Below are 25,676 nucleotides of genomic sequence, written 5' to 3' on the forward strand. Positions count from 1 at the left end.
GATATAAACTTATATGTTTTCAAACTGTTTCATAAATGATAGTGTAGAGAATATCATTTATCAGCTTGCTTTTTCTTTCTGTCTACAATTCTTTGGAGATCTTTCTATGTTAATTCTTGTACTTGGACTCCATTTCAGGCTGAATTGTGTCACACACTCAAATTCATGTGTTGAAATCCTACCTCCAGTACTGCAGACTGTGACTGTAGTTGGAGATAGGATCTTAAAAGAGGCAATTAAGTTTAAATAAAGTCACAAAGGCAGTCCCTAATCCATTATGACTGATGTCCTTATAAGAAGAGGAGACTTGGACACAGACCCCTACAGATGGAAGGCCGTGTGAAAATGCAGAGAGAAGATGGTAGCATCTATATATAATCCAAGGACAGAGGCCTGGCACAGATCCTTCTCTCACAGGCCTCAGAAGGAAGGAGCCAACCCTATCAACACCTCGATCTCAAACTTCCAGCCCGAAGAACTGTGGGAAATAAATTTCTGTTGTTCTTCATCCAGTCCGATGCTTTGTAATGGCAGTCCAAGCAAACGAATACTGACTCCTTCTCACAAGGGAATCCTAGGGGAGGACCAGGGGCTGGTCGTAGATTAGTATGTTCCTTCTCCTGAGATTTGTGGATTTTATCAGAGGAATTTATGAAAGCCTTCATATCTATCACCTTGATATCTTGTTAGGGCAGAGCTTGAGGCACTGTCACAGGTTGTTGGAGAATAAGTTTTGGGGCTAGGGATTGTTCCCAGTGCCCCATAATTATCTCCAGGACACCAGCCTCTTATGACTACACAAAAGGCCTGGAATTAGAGACTGCAGCATCACTGGCCACATCCCAAGAACATTGGCCACTGCTTCTAAGTTCTTTCTAGTCTGGGGAGTCTGATTGACGCTCCCAGGGGCTGCTCTCAGTTCAGAAGCTTCCTATATAACACAAAGCCTGCCCTGCAGGTCCTGAAAAGGCAGAGGATGGGAAAACACATCATAGAGTCACCTTGTGATATCACGCATCATCTTTAAGAAAGCATTTGTGGAGATTCACATAATGCCCCTGTGCCTGTAACGTGGGCCCACACCTGAAGAAAACATGTGGATAGATTTCATCTGGCAAAAGGCCAAGGAAGCCAGCCATGCTGAGACCTGCTCCTCAGACTCACTCATTGTAGCTCTGCAAGGGCTGACCTCATGGACATGCTGCAAGAATAGGTTCATGTAACAACAGGTGAGAAATCTCCTTGCTGGAGGAGGCAGCTTGAAGAAACCAGACAGTTTGCTTGAAAACTCAGCATCTTATTGTAGCCCAAAGGACTTAAAGTGCTCAGAGGAAAAGGTGGTATTTGGTCCCGTTCAGAAGCATTTTGAAGCCATTGTTTATAATGGTGAAAAATTGGAACCATCCTAAATGTTTCCAATTTTTTAAAAAGTGGAATTTATTAAATAAAATAAACAAGTGAAGCTCTTAAAATGATATGTAATGTCATGGAAAGATGATGAAGAAATAGTGTTATTTGGATAAAAAGTTACTTTTTAAAAGAGTAGGTATGCTATAATTTCATCTTTATTTAAAAATATTTATAAGAAACACTAAATGGTTATGTAGAAAATGATAACTTATTTATCTCTAAGTGGTAAGTTCATAAATGCTTATATGTTTTCTTCTTGTTTCTTTTTGCCATGATATATACAGTCATGTGTTGCTTAATGAAGGAAATATGTTCTGAGTAATCCACCATTAAGTAATTTCATCATTTGTGTGAACCTCATGGAGTGTACTTATACAAACCTAGATGGTATAGCTGACTACATACCTAGGCTATGTGTTATAGTCTATTGTTCCCAAGCTATAAACCTGGACAGCATGTTGCTGTGATGAATACTGTAGGCAATTGCAGCACATTGTGTCCTTAAACATATTTAAACATAGAAAAGAACAATAAAAATGTGATACTATAATCTTACAGGGACACCGTTATATATGCAGTCCATCATTGACCGAAATGCCATGTGATGCATGACTGTATATATGGATATCTCTCTCTATCTATCTATCTATATACGTATATACAGAAGACGAATTTACCCTGTGTTTTGGCCCTCTTTACGTAGTGAGAGAGAACTAAACCAGACAATCTTTAAGCTCTCTACCAGCTGTAACATTCCAAGATGATTCTGAAGCATTGGAAATTAGCTGGACTTAGTGACATACAAAGTAATTATGAAAAGAATGTTTGCTTGATTAAAAACAAAGTTGTTGGAGAATGTGGAGCTGGCTGCTACATCCACACAACCCATGGGCTTTCATGATGGTTTGGCTGTTCTGATTGTAAAGGAAAAATGATGATAGCTCACAGCTACTAAATGCATTACGTAGTTGGAATTGGGCCAACTGTTTTACATGTATCATTTTACTTAATCCTCACAGTAACCTTATGAGGTAGATGCTCCCATTGCAAGCTGTAACTCTGGAGAGATCAAGTCAATGCCCAAGGTCAGTAGCCAAGACAGCAGGGTGTGCGTTTGAAGTTCAAACCCTGAGATTTGAGCCCACAGCCTTCATCTTACTTTCTGCTGTCCCCTGGTGGAGCACTTCCCTTAGCCTTGCCATGGCAGGAAAACGTGGTGTCCTGGAAGAGACCAACGGGGCAAGTGTAAGCCTTTTGGGTCATGAGCATTAGTAGAGAATAACCCACTGAAGTCTCCTTAGGGCAAATGAAGTGACTCCACAAACCAAGAGCTGAGCTTGGTGGGAAATGAGTCACGAGCCTCAGCCCAGGAAAAGGTCACGGTGGTTCTCCTTGGCGTCAGGCTCAAGGCAGCTGGAGCAAAGTGAAGAATTGCTAGGAATGGAGGGTGAACGAGGGAAATAAGCTACACTGAAGGGTTTGCATTTCCTTAAAAGTATTATGTAAGGTTTCATGCTGGAGATGAGTTAATGAAACACGCTGTTACTTTAATGAAGTGTTCTAGTTTTAGAAACATGAGGTATTGCATGCGAGCTGTGTAGTTCCCCACTCCTGCCCTGCCCTGCTCTATATCATGGAGCCAGGAGTCTCAGGTTCCCACGCCAGCTCACCTCCATCTGGGTTCAGCCACAGGCAGCTCTTGGGGCGAATCAGATGGTGAAAAGAGGAGAGAAGCAGGGCATCTCCCTCCATGGCCTCCAGCAACATCTCTGCTAGAGGTCACGTCTCCTCTGAGGCTCTAGCCCTTACTGAATGACCTACCACATTTCCAGCTTCTGCTGGATGACCTGAAACCAGGGCTCTGGTAACCGCACTTACTGCCTGCCCACCAGTCTTGTGGTGGTAGCAGCTTCTTGCCATCACCAATCTTTGGCTGACTTGCATCGTTTGCTTGATTTTTCTGTTTTTCCATTACTTGTGTAACCAATTATGTTCCCTCTGTTTGACATATCAGAGTGGTTTACTTTTTAATCGATACATAATGATTGTACATATTTTAGGGGTACATGTGATATTCTGTTAAATGCATACAATGGGTAGTGATCAAATCAGGGTAATTAAGATATTCATCACCTCAAACATTTATCATATGATTCATTTATTTTGATTGAACTCTGACTGATATGTTCTTTTGGTTATCAATTTCTGAGTTATTCCATGATCTATAGGGTAAAGTGTGTCAGGTAGTGTAAGGGGACTTCAAGGAAGGTTCTATGGCAACATGAAGGTGGGTGAATGATAATACCACGAGGAGCATCACATGTGACATTTAGCTTGGCCATTAAAGAATGAGGGAGCTGGAGGAAAGAGGAGCATTTCGGTGAAGGGATTTGTGTAAATGAAGGCATGAGCAGTAAGAATCCTGGTCTTGTAAATAATGGCCAGTAATGAACAAAAAAATAGATGAAAAGTCTTCAACACTGTGCACGGAAGTTCTTCAGTGAAGGTGCATTTGAGGATGGAGATATGCAGGGAGTATCAGAGAACCAGCGGGTTGTGGATGTGTCTAAAGCACAACATTTTGAAGGAGGATCATCTGAGTCCAGGAGTTTAAGACCAGCCCGGGAGCATAGCAAAACCTCATTTCTACAAAAAATAAAAAAGTAGATAGGTGTGGTGACACACACCTATGGTCCCAGCTATTTGGGAGGCTGAAGTGGGAGAATTACTTGAGTCCTAGAGGCCGAGGCTGCAGTGAATTGTAATCACATCATTGCACTCAGCATCGGCAACAGAGGTGAAACCCTGTCTCTAACAAATAAATAAATAAAAAGTACAAGATTGGAGGGAGGAGGGATAAACTCAGAAGGGTACATTGAGGTATGACTAAATGCCAGATTAAATATTTGGGCTTCATCTCAAGGCAGCCTTAGACATCATTGACTCCCGGGGCTTGGCCATGAAAGGTATACAATCGATTTTGTTTAATAAATAAAGAACTACTGAAAACCTTGGTAAAAGGAAGAGACACAAACAAAGCCATGCTCTGCAAAACTTGTTCTGGCAGAAATGTGTAAACTCAGAGTGGTGGGAGGGCAGGAGGGGTGGGGACCAGTTAATAAGCTGGCTGGGTACAGTGTCTTATGCCTGTAATCCCAGTGCTTTGGGAGGCTGAGGTGGGATGATTGCTTGAGCCCAGAAGTTTGAGACCAGCCTGGGAAACATAACGAGACCCCTTTCTCTACAGAAATTTTTAAAATTAGCTGTCCATGGTGGCACACACCTGCAGTCCCAGCTATTCAGGAGGCTGAGACAAGAGGATTACTTGAGCCCGGGAGTTTGAGGTTACAGTGAGGTCACGCCACTGCACTCCAGCCTGAGCCACAGAGTGAAACACAGTCTCTAAGAAAGAAAGAAAAAGACAGAAGAGAAAGAAAGAAAGAAAGAAAGAAAGAAAGAAAGAAAGAAGAAAGTTACTGCAAGCAATCATGAGCCTGAGAAAGATAAGGAGGACTCAGATATCTTAGATATCAAAAAATTAGAATTGCAGATCTCAGATGTGGGTAACACAAGAGCACCTCTGAGACCCAGCACCCAAGAGACTGGGTGGACAGAAACGCCAGGATGAGCATATGCATGTTGATCAAGCAGGGTCCCAAGAAGGGCAGGAGTGGAGAAGATGAGGGAGATGCGTGTTTAGTGGTGACAATTATTTAATAACCACCCTTGGATCTCCTGGCCTTTTCTCTGCTGTTATTGTAAAGACATTCATTTTTCTTTAAACCCAATAAATTATTCTCTGTCAGCAAGCTGGGGGGAGGGGATGAAGAATAGACCTCGGTTTGCTCTTGGCTTTCCCTCTGTCTAGTCCAAACACTGGAAATGTCAAGTTTGCCCACTAATTAAACATGTCTGTCTTGGACTGCACTTGTATCTTTCACTGAGAAGGTGTGTAGATTTCCAGGGAGACATTACACATTCATGTTTCCAAATACAGCATTTTACAATCTCCCTGTGTGACACAAATACCAACTTTGTGACAGCATCTCCCGGTAGGAAAGACACCTGAGTCAGGCAGCCTGGGTCTGGTGGAGAGCAGGGTGTGCCCAAAGCCTTCCCTTTGATTTGTTTTCTTGGGGAGCTGCTCTGGACCTTGCCGGATTTCCATGAATTCTGCTACACAGCTGATGTCTCCCAGGACTGGATCATGGGAAATCTTGTTCCCTGGTCATGCTGACACTCCCTGCTACAGTCCTTGGTGTCTGGGTGGTAGGGAACTGACAGTTTGCAAGTGTACCTGTGGCCATAATTATCATAATATTGCAAAGCTTTCCTAGAAACGTAAGAGAAAGGTATCATTATCACATCCATTCCACAGATGTGGGCTTGTAGTCTTGAAACCTTTACAGAATGAGGTTTTTTTTAAAGTGTATTTTCTAGGTGCTAGCTATAAGCCTGGCCCTGTGTTAGGTGCTACAGACAGATCTGTAAACAAGATTGGCACAGTCCCTGCCCACCTGGAGTTTTAGTGGAGTAGAGAGCAAATAAATGATCAGGCATTGGGGAATCAGAGAGGTTAGGAAGCTCACCGAAGACAAGTTTCTGTTGGTTAAGTGGCCAGGCCAGGCCTGCTTAACTTCAAATCACTGGTCCATCTTCTTGGGCAGTAAAGCATGAACCTTAAAAATGTGAGCTGAAGATGTGGATGCCATCTGAATCCCGTGGAAGTCAAAGAAGAAGAGAGCGGGAGGGGCCACAGCCTGATTCTAATGCGGTGAAGGCATTTCTGTTATGCTGCTCCTGGAGTGCCAGGCAGGGGTGACTCACTTGGAGGAGGCATGCCCCAGCAGAGGTCGGGGGGAGCTCCCAGGCTCCCTGCCTCCTCTCCCCACTGTTAAGTCACCACAACCTTGTGGGGCCTGGGGAAAAGCAGCAAGACTGTGGGATGACAGTTTTCCACCTACCTTCCTGGACCTGTTTTAAGTCTCAGAATCTCATCTTCCCCATCTGAACATGGGCATCTTGACACATCGTTAGACCATGAGTGGCCAGTGCTTGGGATTTCATGGACCACTCATATTTCTTAATGTGTATGTGTGTGGTGGGGGGGATGGAGCTCAAGTTAGGAAACTACATTTTTAAAAACCCTGACTGTCTACTTTTAAAATCTCTTGTTAAACAAAAGACAGTTTCACATCAGGCAAAGAAAGAAGGAATAATACAATGTATAAAAATACAAAATTTTAAAAAGTTCGTTAAATGGAATTACATTAGTGGTGGTTTTTTTTTGTTGGGTTTTTTGTTTTGTTCTTTTTTTTTTTTTGAGACAGAGTTTCGCTTTTGTCGTTCAGACTCGAGTGCAGTGGTACCGTCTCGGCTCACTGCAACCTTTGTCTCCTGGGTTCAAGCAATTCTCCTGCGTCAGCCTCCCAAATAGCTGAGATTACAGGTGTGCACCACCATGCCCAGCTAATTTCTTTTATTTTTAGAAAAGACGGGGTTTCACCGTGTTGGTCAGGCTGGTCTTGAACTCCTGACCTCAAGTGATCCACCCACCTCGGCTTCCCAAAGTGCTGGAATTACAGGCATGAGCCACCTTGCGTGGCCAAATTTTACATTAGTTTTAAAGAGCTGACTTTGCTGTCATTTTTCTCACTTCTTTTTGGACTGTGGTGAAAACTGCACCATGGATCCAGCCCCATCTTTGGCCCTGGGCCAGCAGCTGGGAAGATGGTCCATAAGCCCCTTTCAGCTGTGTGAATTCTGGGCTTGCGGTGTCCACAGGGCAGTCTGGGGTCTGCAGCTATTCTCCTTGGAAGCAGACAGTCTTGGCTTCATTTCACTCCAGAGTTGCGTCTGGAGGCTTCTGTTTGGTCTGTGATCACTGAAATGGCAACGTCCTGCCAGAGCAGCTCCCTCCAAGTCTCTCCATATGGAGACTGCATTTCCACTGGGCCTGGCAACTCTTTTGCTCATAACATCAGTCCCTACTGATAGATTCCTCCCTGTCACACTATTTACTGAAACTAGGCCACTTAATTAAAAGCAAGAGATTTTGCATAAACTCCAGCAGTGGCTTTATAAATTCCAAGCATTGTAAAGGGACCAGATGGAAGAATGTGCCAATTATCATAGAGCCCAATGTTCCCACCCTTTCCAACATGTTCCTTAATCATGGAGGCACCTGCTCTCCTCAGGGAGTAAGGATGCTACTTTCATTGTCAGCTTACCATGAACACGAAAAGGGTCAACCCCAGCACAAACACGATTTGCTTTCTTGGGATATTTACATCACAAAGTCAATGGTTCAGAGATGCACTTTTTAGACAGCTATGGAGCCATGTTAACCGTATAGGAGAAGGACTGCAGATGGGGCAGATGTCCTGTCAGCAGGGATTTGGGTACCAGGCTGGGAGGAGGCACTAGAGAACTAAGCAGGCTTCCAGCTCTGAGTCTTACACTGTAGAGTCTATTGGCTTGTCCAGATTCCTTCTCTACTCTTCTCCACTCTGCTGCAGCTCAGGGGCTGACCTATGTGAACTGATCTGACTCCCCTGCCTTCTGGCTTCTGCTTGCATTTGGCCAATGAAAGCTGCCAATGAAGATAGGAAGATGGGAGGAGCAAGAGGCGAGGGTTTTATTCCTTGTTCTCTCCTGCCAGGTCACTGTGGCTTGGCCCTGCAGGCCACATCACCCATCAGGTGGCTCTTCCTTTACATTCTTCTCTCCAGTTTGGGAAACTGCCAGCTCCCTTTGCTCCTCCAGGCCTCAGACGGTGGGGTGCAGGTGGGGGTATCGGCTCCCTGCTTTAGCCAGTCCTGGACACCATACTATCCTTTATTAGTTTCTCTAAACTCTGTAAACAAGTTCCTTTATTAATACTCCTCAAATAACCCCATCTGGGTGAGCCATTTCTTGACCACCAGGACTCCAACTGTGGCAGGGGTCTTTAGGAACGTCAGAAGTAAGTATAACACAGTCCTTGCCCCCGGGAGCTTACAATGGAGTTGGAGACATGAGACACCGATAGAAATGGGACCAGATTTCCTGCTATGAGGTGTCCTTGATTCAGAAAAGCCATCAGTGTGGGCTGCAACATCAGGGGCGGCTACTAAGAGGACGTGGTGGCTTGGGTTGGCTCTGAGTATAGTCCATGTTTAGGGAAGTAGGGAAGAGGTGGTGGCATGCTGGGTAGGAGAATAGCTTAAGCAAAGAGCAGGGGTCAGGAACACCCTGGGGCATGTGGTTTCAACTACAAACTCCAGTGGCCTGATGGGAAAGGAAAGTGGAGGAGGAAGAAGGGAAGCATTTGAAGAGGTGGAGGAGGCATGATGAGTCTGGACTTGGTGAGGATGAAGAGAACCACAGTCTGTGCGAATATCTCCTTCCCTCTGTCCAAGGTGCTTCTTTCAGGCTCATTGTCGGAAAGAGTCAGCTGCCCTGGAAGAGCTGACTGGACTGTTCTCATCATTGAGCTCTCAGATCAAATATCCCATCTTTTGAGAAGCCTTCTGTGGCAGCCAGTCTCTGAGGTGGCCCCAGTGATACCCATCTCTTGGTATTCACAATCTTGTGCAGTAACTTCCTGTTGAGTGAGGGCTGGACTCAGTGACTTGAGTCTAAACAACAAAATAAGGTGTGTGTGTGTATGTGTGTGTGTGCCCATGTGTGTGTGTGTGTTTCAGAGACTATTATAAAAGGCAGTGTGGCATCTTCCTCTCCTGCAGATCATTTGCGCTGGGGGAAGCTATTCCAGCTGTCCTCTGCAGAGACGTGCTTGGCAAGGAGCAGAAGCTGCAGGCCAACAGCTGCATGTGGGAGGAAATCCACCAGCTTCAGTCAAGACTCAGATGACTGAACTACCAGCTGACAACTTGATTGCAGCCTTGTGAGAGACCCTTAGCCTGACCCACTCCAGGTAAGCCACTTCCAGATTCCTGACCCTTAAAAACTGAGAAAACAAACATTTGTGGTTTTGAATTGCTAATGTGTTGTACAAAAATAGCTAACCAATACACACACCTTCTCTGACCACAAAAATTAAATCAGCACCTCCCTCTCCACCCTGCACCTCCTGTTACCATCACGCCATGCCCCAGCCTCACATGACCTGGCTGTTGCTCTCTTTGAGGGGCCTTCTCCTTCCTGCTTTAGACTTTACTGCTTTCTTTGCTGCTCCTTGAACCTGTGGGGCATGCCCCCACCTCAGCACTTTTGCACCTACTGTTCTTTCTTTCTAGAAAGTTCTTTCCCAGTTACATGCATGGCATGGTCTCTCTCGTCCTTCAATTTCTCAGTGAGTCCTTCCCTGACCACTCTATTTCAAAGTATAACCACATTCCCAATGCCTCCCTAGACTTGTCTCAATATATCTTTCTCCATAGCATGTATCAATGCCAGACACAGCATATATTTCTACCTATTTATCTTGTTTTTTGGTGTCTTTTTCTCACTAAAAGGTAAGCTCCAGGACGCTAGGCATTTCTGTCTGTTTTGTTCATTGTTGTATAACCAGCACTTAGAACAGTGCCTGGTGTATAATAGGTGCTCAATAAGTATTCGTTGAATGAATGATGATCACATTATTTTTTTCTGTGTTTTTGGCCCTCTTTGCCATTGGTATACCTATGAAGGTGTAATTTTATGGGGAAAAGAGACTCAGCAGATGTAATAAAGGTTACTTGTCAGTTGACCTTAAGATAGGGAGGTATTAATAATTTTGGATTATCCAAGTAGATGTAATACCAGCATATGAGCCCTTAAATGCAGAGAGTAAGGGCAGAAAAGGAAACCAGCACGATTCCAGCATGCACAGTAGCTGATGAGAAGAGGTGTAGGGTCCATGAGATGAGAAGGAAGGCGGGCAGCCTCCAGAGGCTGAGAGAGTCGCCCCAGGCTGATGGCCAGCAAGGAAGCAGGGACCTCCGTCCTGCAGCCACAGGGAACTGTATTCTGCCAGCAATCGGAATAAGCCTGGAAGATTCCTTCCAGAATCTCCTGAGAAGAGCCCAGATGGTTGACCCTTTGATGTTGGCCTAGTGAGACTTGCAGCAGAGAGCTCACATGCGCCTACCTGGACTTCTGACCTACAGAACTGTGAGATAATACATGGTTGTTGTTTTAAGCTGTTAGATTCATGGTAGTGTGCTGTGGCAGCAATAGAAAACTAAGACAGAACCCTCTTAATTATTGTCTGTTATATTGCTAGTTTGTTTAGTGTGAGCTCAGAGCTATTGTCTGTCTTGTAACCCCAGTGCTGACAACAGTACCTGGCACAGAGTTTAATAAATATTTGCTGTATGAATGAGTGAATGGATGGATGGATGGATGGATTGATCTCTACTTTGCAGTGGGGTAGGGGTATCTGTTGGCTTGTCTAGGGGTCCACTAGATTGTGAGAATCTCAGGCACCAGAGTCAGATGCATTCAGCCGCCCAACCTCAGTGCCCTGCTCTGCCCTGCCTCAGAGCGGGCTGCAGTACACTTTTGGCAAACTCATGGGCAGCCTAGGACCAAGCTACAAGGGAAGAGCACACAACACTGGCAAATAATCTGACTCTGTATGCAAAGTCCTTATCCCTGTACCCTCTAGAGTCAGATTCTGGCTATATTGGTCAGAGATATGAGGCAGGCTTTGGTGACAGATTCAAATGCAGCTGAGCTTTGTACTAACTTCATTTCCTCTGAACTTCAGTTTCAAGCTCTCAAGTGGAGATGGTGATGATAATACCCACCTCCTAGGGCATCTTTATGAAGATTAGTGAAACTGTACAAGTAGAAGACTTTGCACACAGTAGGTGCCTAATAAATAGTAGTTAGTATTAGTTTGCCTTTTGTTGAATACTGCACCTTGGTGTTTTCTGGGGGAAAGCTTCAGGTGAGTTTTTAGAGAATTTCACTTGAAATGGATGAGAAGTCTGGTCAGTGACATCTGCTTTGACTTCCACAATGAACTCCCCCAACCCAACTCAGTGTTTGCGTTGACATTCACACCAAAGGTGATCAGCTTCCTCTGAGTGCAGCCATCCAGGGACCAGCAAATACAATTGATGTTAATGGAAAGACAATGATTATAAAACATATGGCAAAAATGACAATGTTGAGTTGATCCATTTAGAAATGATGGAATGAAATATATGGTGTTATCAAACATACACACACAGACACACACAGATACTTACACACAAACACATATATTTATACTCATACACACACCCCTCACTGAAAAGGTTAAAGACAGTTAAACTATCACGGGAATGGATACAAAATATTGCATGGGGATTTAGAGGCAAGAAATACAAGGAAACATAATGCACTGTAAATTAAAGTCATTTATAAAGTGCGACTGGCACCCAGATAGAAAGGAAAAATGATTTGTCAGCAAAAGTGGGGTGTCCTGTTATTTATTTACAGACTATTTTTATGGGACAGGAGAGAACGTATTTATTAAGGGCTTGCTGGTGTACAAATACAAACATATTAATGCCAGGCACTGAGGACACCTACCTAATTATTTGTCTAAAACTGACTTTGTTCATTTGTTAGATTTAAGCCCACGAGGCCCCTCTGGCATTCCTTGGAATGTCTGTTCTCCCACCAGTGTGAATCCCTTTAGCTCCAGGGCTGGCCTTGCCCTGCTCTGTGGACATGTGGCATGGAAAAGGTTACTCCCAGAGGTAACCACAATCTCCCCTGACTTACACGGCACTGCCACCCTCATTCAGCAACATTGACAGGGCCTGTGTGTTGGATTTTCTGCCCTGCCTCTGCAAGTGAGCATGGCTTTTGGTTTGAGGGAAGCCACTTCTGGCCTAAGGAGCTGTGGGTTTGATGCCTCTTCCCTGCCTCCTGCATTCAAAAGGAGTATATGTTACCTGGGTATCACCTGGCCACTTGTGACCCTAACAGAAGCAATGAATAAATCTGGAAGCAAAAACAAACAGAGAAACCAGAGAAGAAGGTGAGTTATATATTAGAAAACACTGGTCACAAGGAATAGAATGGTGCAGATGGTGAAAAGGGAAAGGAGAAAACACAAGAACCTCCAATACTCAGACTGGAGAGAGGGCTTGGGACCTTTTTGAGAAGATAAAGTGAGATTGTGTATGTAAAATATTTTGTACGGTTCTTGGCACCTAGGAGTATTCAACAAATGATACATAATAATTATTATTGTATACTAAAAATATTAACAGTGAGAATTTGTACCTTTTAATAACCCTTCTGTTATCTAAGCAGGTTATCTGAATTTTAGAAGCACACAGAATGTTTATTGTCAGAAAGATCCTGCTTTCTAAAGCAATATTACAAGTTCAAAAATTGGAACCCAACTGAGACCTTATGGGGACAGCTACACAGAAGAAATTTAAAACCAACACCAGCGGCTGATATTTAAGAAGGAGGCATCTCCTGAGATCAAGGAGAAATGTAACATGTCACTGATGTGTTACTTGATGTGAAGTAATTTGAAAAACTGATTAGGCAATTTTTCTACCACACAATAAAAATATAAACACTCATTGCACCTCAATGCAAACACAAGTCAGTTCTGAACACTGCAATGGATACTATAGTGAGTACCCTGGGAAGTATCCAAGTAAAAGTACAGAAAATTAGGATTCAAGAGATAAATCTCCACAACAAAGAAACAGCAGCAAAGAAAAAGATGACTTGTTTGAGTCCCTAGAAATGATGAAAGCTAGGGCCAGGAAACAGACTCCACGCTGCTAAAATCCTAGATGTACTGGCATCTATTTCTTTCTGCCTGGCCTGTTTCCTTTTTCTGTTTGGTAGCAACATCACCTCCTAACTTTCCTTATAGAATCACGCTTCTCTTATTTTCAGTCCATGTATTTCAAATGCAGTTGACTCCCCCAAGCTCCAGAGAGAAGCAGGTGAAGCAGGAGTCCCAGGCCTAGCCAGCCAGAGCACCATGACAGTGACAGGCTCAGGAAGAAGCACACAGTCCAAGTGGAGTTGGCAAGATTTGGTTCTGGGACTTTTGTTGAAATTGTTGAAAACAGAAAATCTCCCATTCTAAAGGGATTGTCTGGAAGCCACCAAAAAGATTCTATTTGAGAATGGACATAAGACAAGGAAAACTGGAACTGAGAGACAGTGTGAGGTCAGGTCCTGATACAATTATTTAAGCTTCTGGATCCAGCAGAGCTTGAAACCAGTCATACTACTAGAAAGAGGGAGGAATTGATAGCTAAGATAATAGATAGATAGATAGACAGGTGATAGATAGATAGTAGGTAGGTAGATAGATAACAACTAGATGGACAGACAGACAGATAGATGATAGGTAGATAGATGATAGGTAGGTAGATGCAGAGATGATAGATAGCTAGATAGGTAGATAGAAATGGATAGATAGATGATAGAAAGATAGATAATAGATAGGTTGATAGATGATAGATAGGTAGAGATGGACAGATGGATAAATAGATGATAGATAGGTAGAAAGATAGAGATGGATAGATGGCTAAATAGATAGATAGATAATATATAGATCGATAGATAGATCACAGGTAGAGATGGATAGATGGATAAATATATAGATGATAGAAAGATAGATAGTATATAGATCGATAGATGATAGATAGAGATGGATAGATAGGTAGATAGAGCAATAGATAGAAATAACTTATGCTGTCTTGGGTTGATGTCGTTTATTTGTACCTGAATGAATCCTAACTAATATAAAATATAAATCCTTTCCTCTTCTGATACACCACTCTGCCTCTTAAATGTTGCCTTTTGAGAAAATACTACGGTACAGTAACCACTAAATACTTGAATGTGTCTCCCTAGGGAGAGTCCTCCCATGTAAGTCTAGCACCTGTGCTTGCGGGAGATTCTAATGAGATGCCCTGGCCCCCTATGCAGACCTTGCTGTTGGAAGGAGGAAGGATGATGGGGAGCAGAGGCCAGAGAGTGCCTGCAGGCAGGAATGAGCAGACTTTCCTGCAAGCCTGGCAATGACATGGCACCTTAGCAGTGAGAGTTGTCAGCTTAGGCATCAGCTGTGCCACAGCAGCCTTCATCGGAAAAGGCATCTTAACAGGAAACAGTGAAACCATGTCTGAGGTGGTTGTGAGTGTCATGACTGAGACATAGAGGGAAAGTGGCCATCGTGTATGGAATAACAGGAAATCAGGAGTTGCAAGATCCAAAGTCCAGGGTGGACTACTGCTGCTGATAAGGGCCTTGAGAAAGTCTACAGCTCCAAGTTCCCAGCCTGTAAAATAGGAATAAAGATACCTTCCTACCTCTTGGGACTTCCTGAGGCTCAAAGGTGGCTAGTAATAGTAGTAAAGAATGACATTTTGTGTTCATTGATGTGTCAGCCACAGTGTTCAGCATCTTGCCTACCTTTCCTCATTGAAACTTCACAAGGTCCCTATGAGGTAGGCCATGTTGCTATGCACATTGTGCAAATGAGAAAACTCAGGCTTAGAGAAATTCAATGATTTTCCCAAGGTCATACAACAAATGAGTGGCAGAGCCAGGATCTGAACTCACAGTGCAAGTCCAGGCTGTACCCTACTGTTTCCTAATGTGGTCAGAGAATATGGACCTTGAATAAGGACCTTGAAGATACAGACAATGGGAGCTAAATGTTTAGAGTGTGCTGTGTTTGGATTAACTCTTTCTATTGTCGATTAGGTTTTCTGTTATTAGTACAATGACTCTTTTCTAAAAAGTTTTGGCATCTGGGATAAATTACTGTCTTTGTCCAGGCAGATGAATTGTAATAAACAGCCTTAAAATCTCAGTGGTCTAGCACAGTGGAATTTTATTTCTTGCTCATATAATGCACTGTAGGTGTTTGGTTGTTGACCTTCACGTGCTGATCCAGGGACACAGAGTCCTTCTATCTTACAACGTTGGCATCCTCTGTGGCCCTAGAGTGGCCTGCTGCATCCTTTAAATTCAGCTGGAAGACAGGAGAAGAGAGAAAAAATTGCATATGGAAAGGTTTTTATGGGCCACTGGGACAGACACATTCACTTTACACACATTTCCTTGGCCAGAATTCGGTCATGACTACATAACTACGAAAGAGATGGGGGATGCAATCTAGATGTGTGCTCAGGAGGAAATGGGTTTTGTTGAACAAATAGAAGTCATTGCCACATTTATAAAATAACCATTGTTCTAGCTTACAAAATTTTTGATGATTTTATTGATTTCATGTTCCCTGTCTGGATTGCCCAGGAACCACGGCAATCAATGTTTTTGGCTCAGCCTCCACATGGATACCTTGAAGAAGACATAATTCATGAAAAAGAGGAAAACAAGACTTCATCCCAGTGAAGCCTCTGATAATCCCCTCTCTAGTGGATGCTGGGATGCGCCACCCAGGTTCCTATAGGATAAAGGTGCTCATCCCCCAGGTGCTGGACTGTCGTTGGCTGACAGATGTCAGCTGAGATGCTCTCCAGAAGTTGTCCTCAGATGAAGAGAGCAGTCTCACCCAAGGTTATGACCTCTTCACAGGAACAACTTCCAGACAATGACTCCATTATTATGTGGGATATAAAGACCCAACCCCCTTGCCTCAAAGTGGGACAAAGGTGGTGCTCCCAGCCCCAGAGCTCCTTTGGGGTTAACTGAAGCTAATTGATGCTAACTGTGGCTGCATCATAGCCCAGCCTATCCTTTTGAACAATCCTACTTCTTCCCCTCCCCAACAGATGTGGTCCTGAAGATCCTCCTCAATCAGCTTCCTCTGAGGAAACTCTATTTCAGAGTCAGTTTCCTTAGAAACCAAGCCTAAGACAATTGGTGTCAAGAGCAGTTTAAAGAAGCAGACTCTGAAATGGAGTTTTGGAGCTGGATCCCCTGTTAAGCACCTGACAGTGAGAACACTGCCACTGGCTGTAGGTGAAGCATGGATAATGCTGGAGCAGTGCAGTTATTAAAACTCACCAGTGCTGAACAAGGTGGGATAGCAGTGGAAGAGAATATCCTGGAAGGGGCATTGTCTCAGGCTTTTGAGAAGTGTAAGGGAAGTCATGATTATAAGGACTGTGGAATTAGATGGGTGTGTATGTGTGTGTGTGTGTGTGTGTGTGTGTGTATCTGTGTAGACAGAGTCTTACTCCGTCTCCCAGGCTGAAGTGGCAGTGGCCCAATATCGGCTCACCACAACATCCGCCTCCCAGGTTCAAGCGATTCTTGTGCCTCAGCCTCCTGAGTAGCTGGGACTACAGGCATGCACCACCACACTCTGCTAATTTGGGGTATTTTTAGTAGAGACGGGGTTTCTCCATATTGCCCAGGCTGGTCTTGAACTCCCGTGCTCAGGTGCTCTTCCAGCCTTGGCATCCCAAAGTGTTGGGATTACAGGCGTGAACCGCCATGCCCTGTCTAGAATTAGATGGTTTTTGTGACAGTCCGTGCATTAAGAAAAGACAATGAATGGCTGGCTGAGTTTGTAAAGGCAAAGTTGAAAGTCATATGGCATCTTTGGCTGCATATAAAAGAGCCTTCCATCTTTTGTGACCTAATGACATAAAACGCTAAGCATCAAGCCTCATATTTAATTAATAGGGCATCAAGGACTAGTGGTGGTTGAATTCTCAACCTTGGCAAATCTGCCCTACAAGGGTCAAGTTTAGGAAGGAATGGGACACTAAGATGAGGGATGTGGGAACGTCTGGTTGAGGCATTCAAAAGTCTTGAATCCACAGATTCCTCTTAATACCCTGAGCTGAAAGAAGGGATCCACTCCTCCCCATTAAAGGCTAGCACCTCCTTGGTACCAAAATCTGTCTTAGTCAGCTTGGACTTCCATAACAAAGTACCATAGGTTGGGTGGTTTAAACAACAGAAATTTCTTTTCTTACAGTTTTGGAGGCTTGCAGCCTGAGATCAGGGTGCCAACAAAGTCAGGTTCTGGGGAGGACTCTCTTCCTGGCTTGCAGACAGCTGCCTTCACACTGTGTCCTCATGTGATGGAGAAAGAGAAAGAGAGAAAGAGAGAGAGAGAGAGAGGAGATTATCTTCCTCTTTTTATAAGGCCACCAATATTATCAGATTAGGGTCCTACTCTAATGACATCATTTAACCTTAATTACTGCCTAAGAGCTCTATCTTCAAATATGGTTACATTCAGGGTTAAGGCTTCAACACATGAATTTGGTTGGGGGGGGGCGGGTACACAATTCAGTCCATAGCATTCTCCTCGCTTGATGATTATGTAGAAGCCCCTACTTTGCATGAAAACATACACTGCCTCCCCCCACCTCAGGATCTACCCTCACCTCATCTCCTTGTCACCAGACAAATTACTAGGGTTAAATTACAAATGAAAAAAGTCAGCAGAGGAAACCCTGGTCCGGCTAAGAGAGGACAGGCATATACCTTGAAGGAGCCATAGGACCTGGCAAACGTATCCCAGGAGGAGATAGAACAGTATGAATGAAACTGGATACTGAGGGTACCGGGTCAAAGGGACAGTTGAATAAGGGATAACTTATCAATATGGGAACACAAAAGATTGTAACACATGCATGCACTGCTCTTGGAAGAATGGACAAAATCTTGGTCCAAGTTGAGTAAAAATGATAGAACTTCTAGGATAATTCTGAAGGAAGGGATCGAAAAGCTTAAGGAAGTTGGCAAGTTCGAATTGATATATTACTTAAAGCCCAAAATCCATCAGCCAACTATGCTCTGCAGGTGGTACCAGAAGGCACTCTATTTACAAAATGAAAAGGAATGCACTGGTGAGAGGGGCATGAACATTGTTCAGAAGTCCATTGATGGCTGACCTCTATAGTCCAGGGTAATGGTAAGAAATGCTGTCATTAGCCTATCGTATTTCCTTGATAGCAGTAGGGTTGATGCCGACAGAATCTCCAGTCAGCCAAGGTGAGATGGCAGTATTCAGCCATCAGAAGCAAGGAAGATGCAATTATTGTAGTAAGTGACAAGGTCAGAGTGGTAGTCAGGGGGCCTTGGCCCTCTGAGAGATATGAAGAGGGTTAATAGAACCCAGTATTCCTATTGATGAGACAGATGGACAGCCAACAACTACATTGCTCCACCTATACAATCAAAATAAATGAAGAATGAATGATCAGGAAGTTGGGAGCAATTGACACAATAAAAATTTATAGTCCACAGAGGAGATTTGCATCTGACTAGTTTTTAGACCTGTAACTGACTTAAGGAGAGGCCAGGGTTCCAGGAAGAAGTATTCTGTAATACAGTGGCAGGGATATATGGAAATGATTCACACAGCTCTTCTAAAAAGGGACCTATGACCATTTAACAGTCATGCTAAAAAAAGAGAACATCCAAACACTGGAGCTAGACACAGGGTTGGAGTTGACATTGCACCAGGAACTAAAGCAACGTTATAATCCTTCTATTAAGTGAGAGTAGCTAGGAACCACGTATTAAATGCAGTCTTAACCCAGTTGTAGATCATGTTGGGTTAACTGGGTCCACAGTTTCACCCAGGGGTCATTTCCCCACTTCCCAAATATATAATGCCAACTGACATATTTGGTAAATAATAGAGCCACCATACTGGTTACCGTGCTTGTGGAAAAGCCAAGTGGAGGCCACTGAAACTGTCCCCCAATATAGTATATCAAACAATATCACAAACCAGGTAATTGGCATAAATGAGTACTACCTTTAAAATCTAAATGATGCAGGTGTGGTGGCCCCCATAATATTCTGGTTTATAGATCTGGCTCCTAAAAAAGCCAGACAGATCTTGGAAAAAGAAAATATACTGTGGAAACTCAACCAGATAGTAATCCCAATTGTAGCTGTTATGCCAGATGTGGTATATGTGCCAAAGTAGATTAACCTAGTCTCTGATGTGTAGCATGGTCCCATGTATTTGGTGAATGAGTGTACTCTTCTTCATTCCTGTAAGTAAGAAGGGTCAGAAAGAGTTTTCACTCAGTTGGGGCAAGAAACAGCATTCATTTACAGTCATGCCCCAGGGCTATGTTAACTCTCCCACCTTCTGTTATAATTGAGTGTCCAAAGGGATATAGATCATTCTGACATTAACAGAACATCATGTTGGTTCACCATATTGATGACATCATATTGGTCATACTAGGTGAGCAAGAACTGGCAAATCCATTGGAGGCACAGGTACTCAAAAGGGTGGAAAATAAACCCCTCAAAGTTTCAGGTCCTACAATATTAGTGAAAATTTTAGGGGTCCAGAAGTTTGAAATATGCTAGGACATCTCATCCAACTATAAAAAGAAATATTGCATCTTCCTCTTCTTACAATGAAGGAAGCACAAATCCTGGTTGGCCTCTTTGGGCCCTGGAGGCAGCATATTCCATACTTAAACGCTAATAAATGCTACCACCCATTTATCAGGTAACATGAAAGGCTGCTAACTCTGGGTAGAGCCAAGAGCAGAAAAGGGCTCTTGGTACAGGCTGTAGTGTAAGCAGCTCTGCCACTTGGGCTATATGGCCCAGCAGACTCTACGGTATTAGAGGTAGTGGTAGTGGCTCTCAGGATTTCACTTGGAGTTTGTGTCAAGTTTATCGACCTTAGAGTTTTAGAGAAAAACCATGACATCTGCAGCAAAGAATTATATACCATCCCATATATATATATATATATACACACACACTCACACACACACACATATATATACACTTCTGGTGTGCTGCAGACCTCTGGCAGGAATGAAGCTCCTGAACATGAGATACAAAGTGAGCCTATGACCAGGACTGGTTATTGTGAACTGGATTGTCAGACCCACCTAGCTATAAGGTGGAGCAGATCCAGGAGCAATCCAATGTATAATTGAAGTGGCACTTTCAGGCATTATCAGGGAAAGAGGTACAAGTAGACTGCATAAGTGTGACCCAGACCCCCACTTATTAAAACTGTTGCACTGACACATCTGCCTCTGTTTATACACATGGGCCCATGGGAAGGTTTTTATAACCAGGGACAGAGGAGGAAAAGGCTGAGCTTGGTTCATGGATGTACTCACTCATCAGGTCACTGTGAGTCAAAAATGGATTGCCACTTAACTACAGCTCCATGTAGAGGTGTCTTTGTAATACAGAAATTCTCCCAATTAGTGGAATGTTGAACATTGCACTAGGTTTGAATGGAAAGAGAAGTGACCTGAAGTAAGAGTGTGTGTATATATGGACTCACGCACAGTGGCAAATGTCTGAGTTAGGCATCTGGAGGGAGCAAAATGGGAAGATCAGAGTCAAAGGGGTTGAAGGAAGAGGCATGTTGCTATAAATAAATAAATATGAAGTTTGAAGGTCTTTGTGCATCATGTGAATGCTCATGAGAGAGCATCCACCATGAACAGGCTACTAAATAACCAAATACATAGAAGGGTTATCCCTGATGGTTGAAATCACCCAGTGTCTGCCATCAGCTGCCAAAGTGCTGGCACACTAATGGAGGAACCACATGGCAGAGACTGAGGCTATGTATGGGCCCAACAGGACTGAGGCTATGCATGGGCTCTCACTGACCAAGGCTGATCTTGCTACTGCCACCGCCAAATGTCAACTTGCAGCAACAAAGACCGATACTGAGCCCCCAGTGTGGCACCATCCCTTGAGGAGACCAATCATCTGCCATAGGCAAGTTGATTACCTTGGACCTCTTCTCCCCAGAAGGATCAGTGATTTGTCCTGACTGGACATGACACATATCTGGGTAGTAGTTTGTCGTTCCTCCTCTCAAGGTCTCAGCCAATATCAGGATCTGAGGCTTACGAGTGCTTGATCCATTGACGTGGACTCTATATACTACCACCTCTAAACAAGGCTCCACTTTATAGCAAAGAAGTGTGGGAATGGATCTGTGACCATGGGATTCACTGGTCCTATCAAAACTGGACCTTTCAGAAGTTTCCACCAGGAAGTCATACAAGGGTTTTTTGAAAGCACAATTGAGGCAACAGCTTGGTGATGACTCCCTGAGAAGATGGGGCATTATCCTCTAGGTCACAGTAGAAACCCCAAATTAATGGCCATTATGTATTGCTCTGTCTCTAGTAAGTGGAACCCATGGATTTGAGAACCAAAGGCTGGAAGCAGAGGTGGTTCTACTTGCCATGGCCCTCAGTGGCCCTACTGGGGAATTTGTGCTTCCTGCCCCATGACTCTGGTCTCTGTGGGGATAGAGGTTCTTGTTCTGAGAATGAGATGAATGTTTCCACTAGGTGACACAGCATGCAGTCCAGGCCCATCCAACTCTAAAGCTGCAACTTAGTCACTTTGAGCTCCTCAAGCTGAGAGACAAGCAGCAAAGCAAAGGAGACCATTCTGGCAGGGATGTTGACCCGGATCATCAGGTGGAGGTCATTCTGATGTCAATATGAAGGCAGAAAATAATATGTTTGGTGTCCAGGTGTTTTATGTTTCTTGGCACTTCCTTTCCCAATTTTTGATAGTAAGTAAACAACTACAGCATTCTAATTTGGTTAGGGTATTGGACCTCTCAGGGACAAGGGTCTGGGTCACTGACCAGGTAAGTCACCTAGACCAGCAGAAGTGCTCATCCAAGGATAAGGGGAATCTAGAATGGGTAGAGAAGGGAGATAATGAGTATCAGGTGTGAGCAAACAGACCAAGTGGAATCTTGGAGAAGCTGTTCCTAGAACTTATTATGTAAAGAGAGTAAATCTGAATGGTGCAAGAAATGGTCTTTGTGGTCCTGTGGTATATGGCTCAGATTTCCCCTTCAAGATGAAGGCATGCATTCTCTACTGCTGGAAGTTTTGGAGGCTAATGGATATCAGCTAAATCCCTTTCCAGGAATCACCCTCAGCCAAAGAGAGGCACCTTACCCTATATCACATACCACCTGGAAAAGGAGGGTTGCAGTCTGCATTCAGTGACATGTTAATAGGGATATAGCAGCCCCAATCTTACTGTCTTTATTCTTCTACAGATGCTGATCCCTAGGTCACTCCCTGATCAACTTCCTGCATGCATATCTCTGTCTTATAGCCTACTATCCAGGGAACTAGACCCAAGACAGTCTCATCCATTATTCAGTTCTGTGAAATCCATTTTGTAAGCCAGGGAGTGGGAGTCACATTATCAGGGAAGACTTGAGAACTGCCACCCATGACATTTTTCCTACACCCTTGTGAATGGCCCCTTCTGTTGTCTTCTTATGGGCCCACAAGAAGTCACAAGACTACACTCACAAGCCTAGAAAATGCAGACATTCCTAAAAATCTTGGCACCAAGAGTATCTCTTGGCTTCTTTCCCTCAGGTCTAATATTAGTTGAATAGAATAATAGAAAAATCCGTAAATCTAACATAATGGCTGGGGAAAAGTGAAAGGCAAATTTTCTAAGTGCAAAAAATGAATGTATATTAGTATTATTATTCAGAAGCTCTGGCAAAAATTAGCAAATTCTGAAATCCATGGTGGTAGTAGAGAAGAATTGGTGACCACATCAATGCTTTGATTCATTGTAGGCCAGAATCCTTCTCCAACATAGTTCTGATGCAAGATACCCAGTATCTTGAAACATTCTAATTTGAGCTTCATAGCTCAGATAACGATTTTGGTGTTTTTAAGCCAGTATTTCCTCTGTGAGGAAGCAGGGGATTCTTCTATGAATTAAATTAAATTAAATTAAACTTTTATAAAATTGGCAAACATGTAGGAGAATAAAACTGGATCCTCATCTCTCACCTTATACAAAAACCAACTCAAGATGGATCAAGGACTTAAATCTAAGACCTGAAACTATAAAAACTTCAGAAGATAACATCAGAAAAACCTTTTTAGACATTGGCTTAGGCGAAGACTTCATGATCAACAACCCAAAAGCAAATGCAACAAAAATGAAGATAAATAGGTGGGAATTAAACTAAAGAGCTTCTGCACAGCAAAAAGAACAGTCAGCAGACTAAACAGACAACTCACAGAGTGGGATACAGTCTTCAAAATCTATACCTCTGACAAATAGCTAATATCCAGAATCTACAATGAACTCAAACAAATTAGCAAGAAAAAAAAAATCTCATCAGAAAGTGGGTGAAGGACATGAATAGACAATTCTCAAAAAAGACATACAAATGGCCAACAAACATATGAAAAAAATGCTCAACATCACTAATGATCAGGGAAATGCAAATCAAAACCACAATGCAATACAACCTCACTTCTGCAAAAATGGCCATAATCAAAAAATAAAAAAAAATAGATGTTGGTGTGGATGCAGTGAAATGGGAACACTTCTACACTGCTGGTGGGAACGTAAACTGGTACAACCACTATGGAAAACAGTGTGGAGATTCCTTAAAGAACTAAAAGTAGAGCTACCATTTTATCCAGCAATCCCACTACTGGGTATCTACCCAGAGGAAAAGAAGCCATTGCACAAAAAAGATACTTGCACACGCATGTTTTAGCAGCAAAATTTGCAATTGCAAAAATATGGAATCAGCCCAAATGTCCATTAATCAACAAGTGGGTAGAGAAATTGTGGTATTTGTGTGTGTGTGTGTGTGTATGTGTGTGTGTGTGTGTGTGTGTGTGTGTGTATATATATATCTGATGTCACTGGGAATTTCAACCCTTACCCTCCCCTCCTTCCCTCCCCCTATTTGGAATCTCCAGTGTTTATTGTTCCTGTCTTTGTGTCCCTGTGTACCCAATGTTTAGATCTTACTTATAAGTGAGAACAAATGGTATTTGCTTTTCTGTTTCCACATTAATTCGCTTAGATTAATAGCCTTCAGCTGCTTCCATGTTGCTGCAAAGGACATTATTTCAATCTTTTTACAGCTGTATAGTATTCCATGGTGTATATGTACTGCATTTTCTTTATCCAGTTCATCTTTGATGGGCCCCTGGGTTGATTCCATGTCTTTGATATTGCGAATAGTGCAGTGAGAAACATACAAATGCAGGTGTCTGTTTGGTAGAAAGATTTATTTTCCTTTGGATATGTACCCGGTAATGGGGTTTCTGGATTGAATGGTAATTGTATTTTTAGTTCTTTGAGAAATAGCCAAACTGGGAGCAGGATTTCTGACACAGATAAGCTCACTTAGAAGATGTATATACTTGAACTCTGCCAGACCCTACACCAAGCACAGAGATACCAAGGTGAACTGTGGCCTTGCTCTGGAAAGAATACTGCCAAGAGCTGTGGCTTCAGAGCTAGGATTGCCCATCTCTGTGTCCTGAGAGGCTTAGGGACCTTTCTGTTCACAAGACATGGAAAGTACTTTCCACAATGACTCTTGGTGAATCTTTAAAGTTGTAAAGAGCTGAATAAACCCATCAATCTTCCAGCACAATAGTCACTTTAGGACATACCTCTCAGATTGGCCCTTGGATTTTATGTTGGTCTAGCCTGGGAAAGCAGAGGACCTTATGACAGTAGAGGTACAACACTCAAAGCTCTTCCTCTCCCTGTATAATCCAGGACCTTGGATATGAAGAGTCAGCCTGCCTTCCCAGCACGCAAGTTATTGGGTCCTGTGTGGTGCTCTCAGATCCGTTGTGGTGTAATCAGGCAGGCAAGTACTCATGTCTTTATTTCATTTATGTTTTGATTTAAAATTTTAATAAGAAAGAAAAAATACTATCTTATGTAACTGAAAAGTCTGGAACACCAGCCTGCAGCCAAGACTGGATCCAGGTATCCAAGTGATGTCACTGGGAATTTGCCTCTATCTTTCTCTTGGCTCTGCTTGGCTCTGTGCTGCCTTTGTTCCCAGGCTTTACCCACATGGGGCGAAGATGCTCCCCAGCAGTCCCTGGCTTACACGGTCCATGTGTCTCCAGCTTCCCACTGTCTCCTGTTGCCTCATACACCTTCCTGATTCCTAGTCTTTGGCTCCTTTCGAATAACTATTTATTTCTCATGTCAGATCTCATCATTTATTTTGACCTCATGCTGTAACCCCAATGTCCTTCAGGCTAAGTCAGAGAGGTCTCTGGTTTTCTGTTTAATTTGGTCCACATGTTTTAAGTTGGATAAATGGAATATTAACGATTGTAATTCCTTCTTGCAGGAGAAATTCCACTTTGTTCTCTAACTATGTTTGCTCAATACAGGGTGAAATCCAAATCCTCATATGGCACTATTTGAAGTGAGAATGGAAGGCAGATGGGTGGATTTGAAGATTTGAAAGGGTAGATGGTCTGATACAGGTGCTGCCCTGGTCTTTGCTCTTGCAGTGGTGTGCCCTTTCCTATGCAAAGCCATCATTGTCTGCTGACTGGCAGAGCAGTGGGTCACATTGTGCAGCG

General features: G+C 43.3%; 1 long non-coding RNA gene across 1 annotated transcript; it reads left to right on the forward strand.

Moving 5' to 3' along the window:
* Positions 1-341: 341 nt before the first annotated feature.
* Positions 342-24,935, forward strand: LOC126944940 (uncharacterized). The gene is made up of 4 exons (XR_007722238.1): positions 342-1,229; positions 2,430-2,495; positions 9,138-9,328; positions 24,847-24,935. It is a non-coding gene; the product is annotated as an uncharacterized LOC126944940 (long non-coding RNA).
* The last annotated feature ends 741 nt before the right edge of the window (positions 24,936-25,676 follow it).

Source organism: Macaca thibetana, chromosome 20, assembly GCF_024542745.1.
Source record: "Macaca thibetana thibetana isolate TM-01 chromosome 20, ASM2454274v1, whole genome shotgun sequence".
NCBI lineage: Eukaryota > Metazoa > Chordata > Mammalia > Primates > Cercopithecidae > Macaca > Macaca thibetana.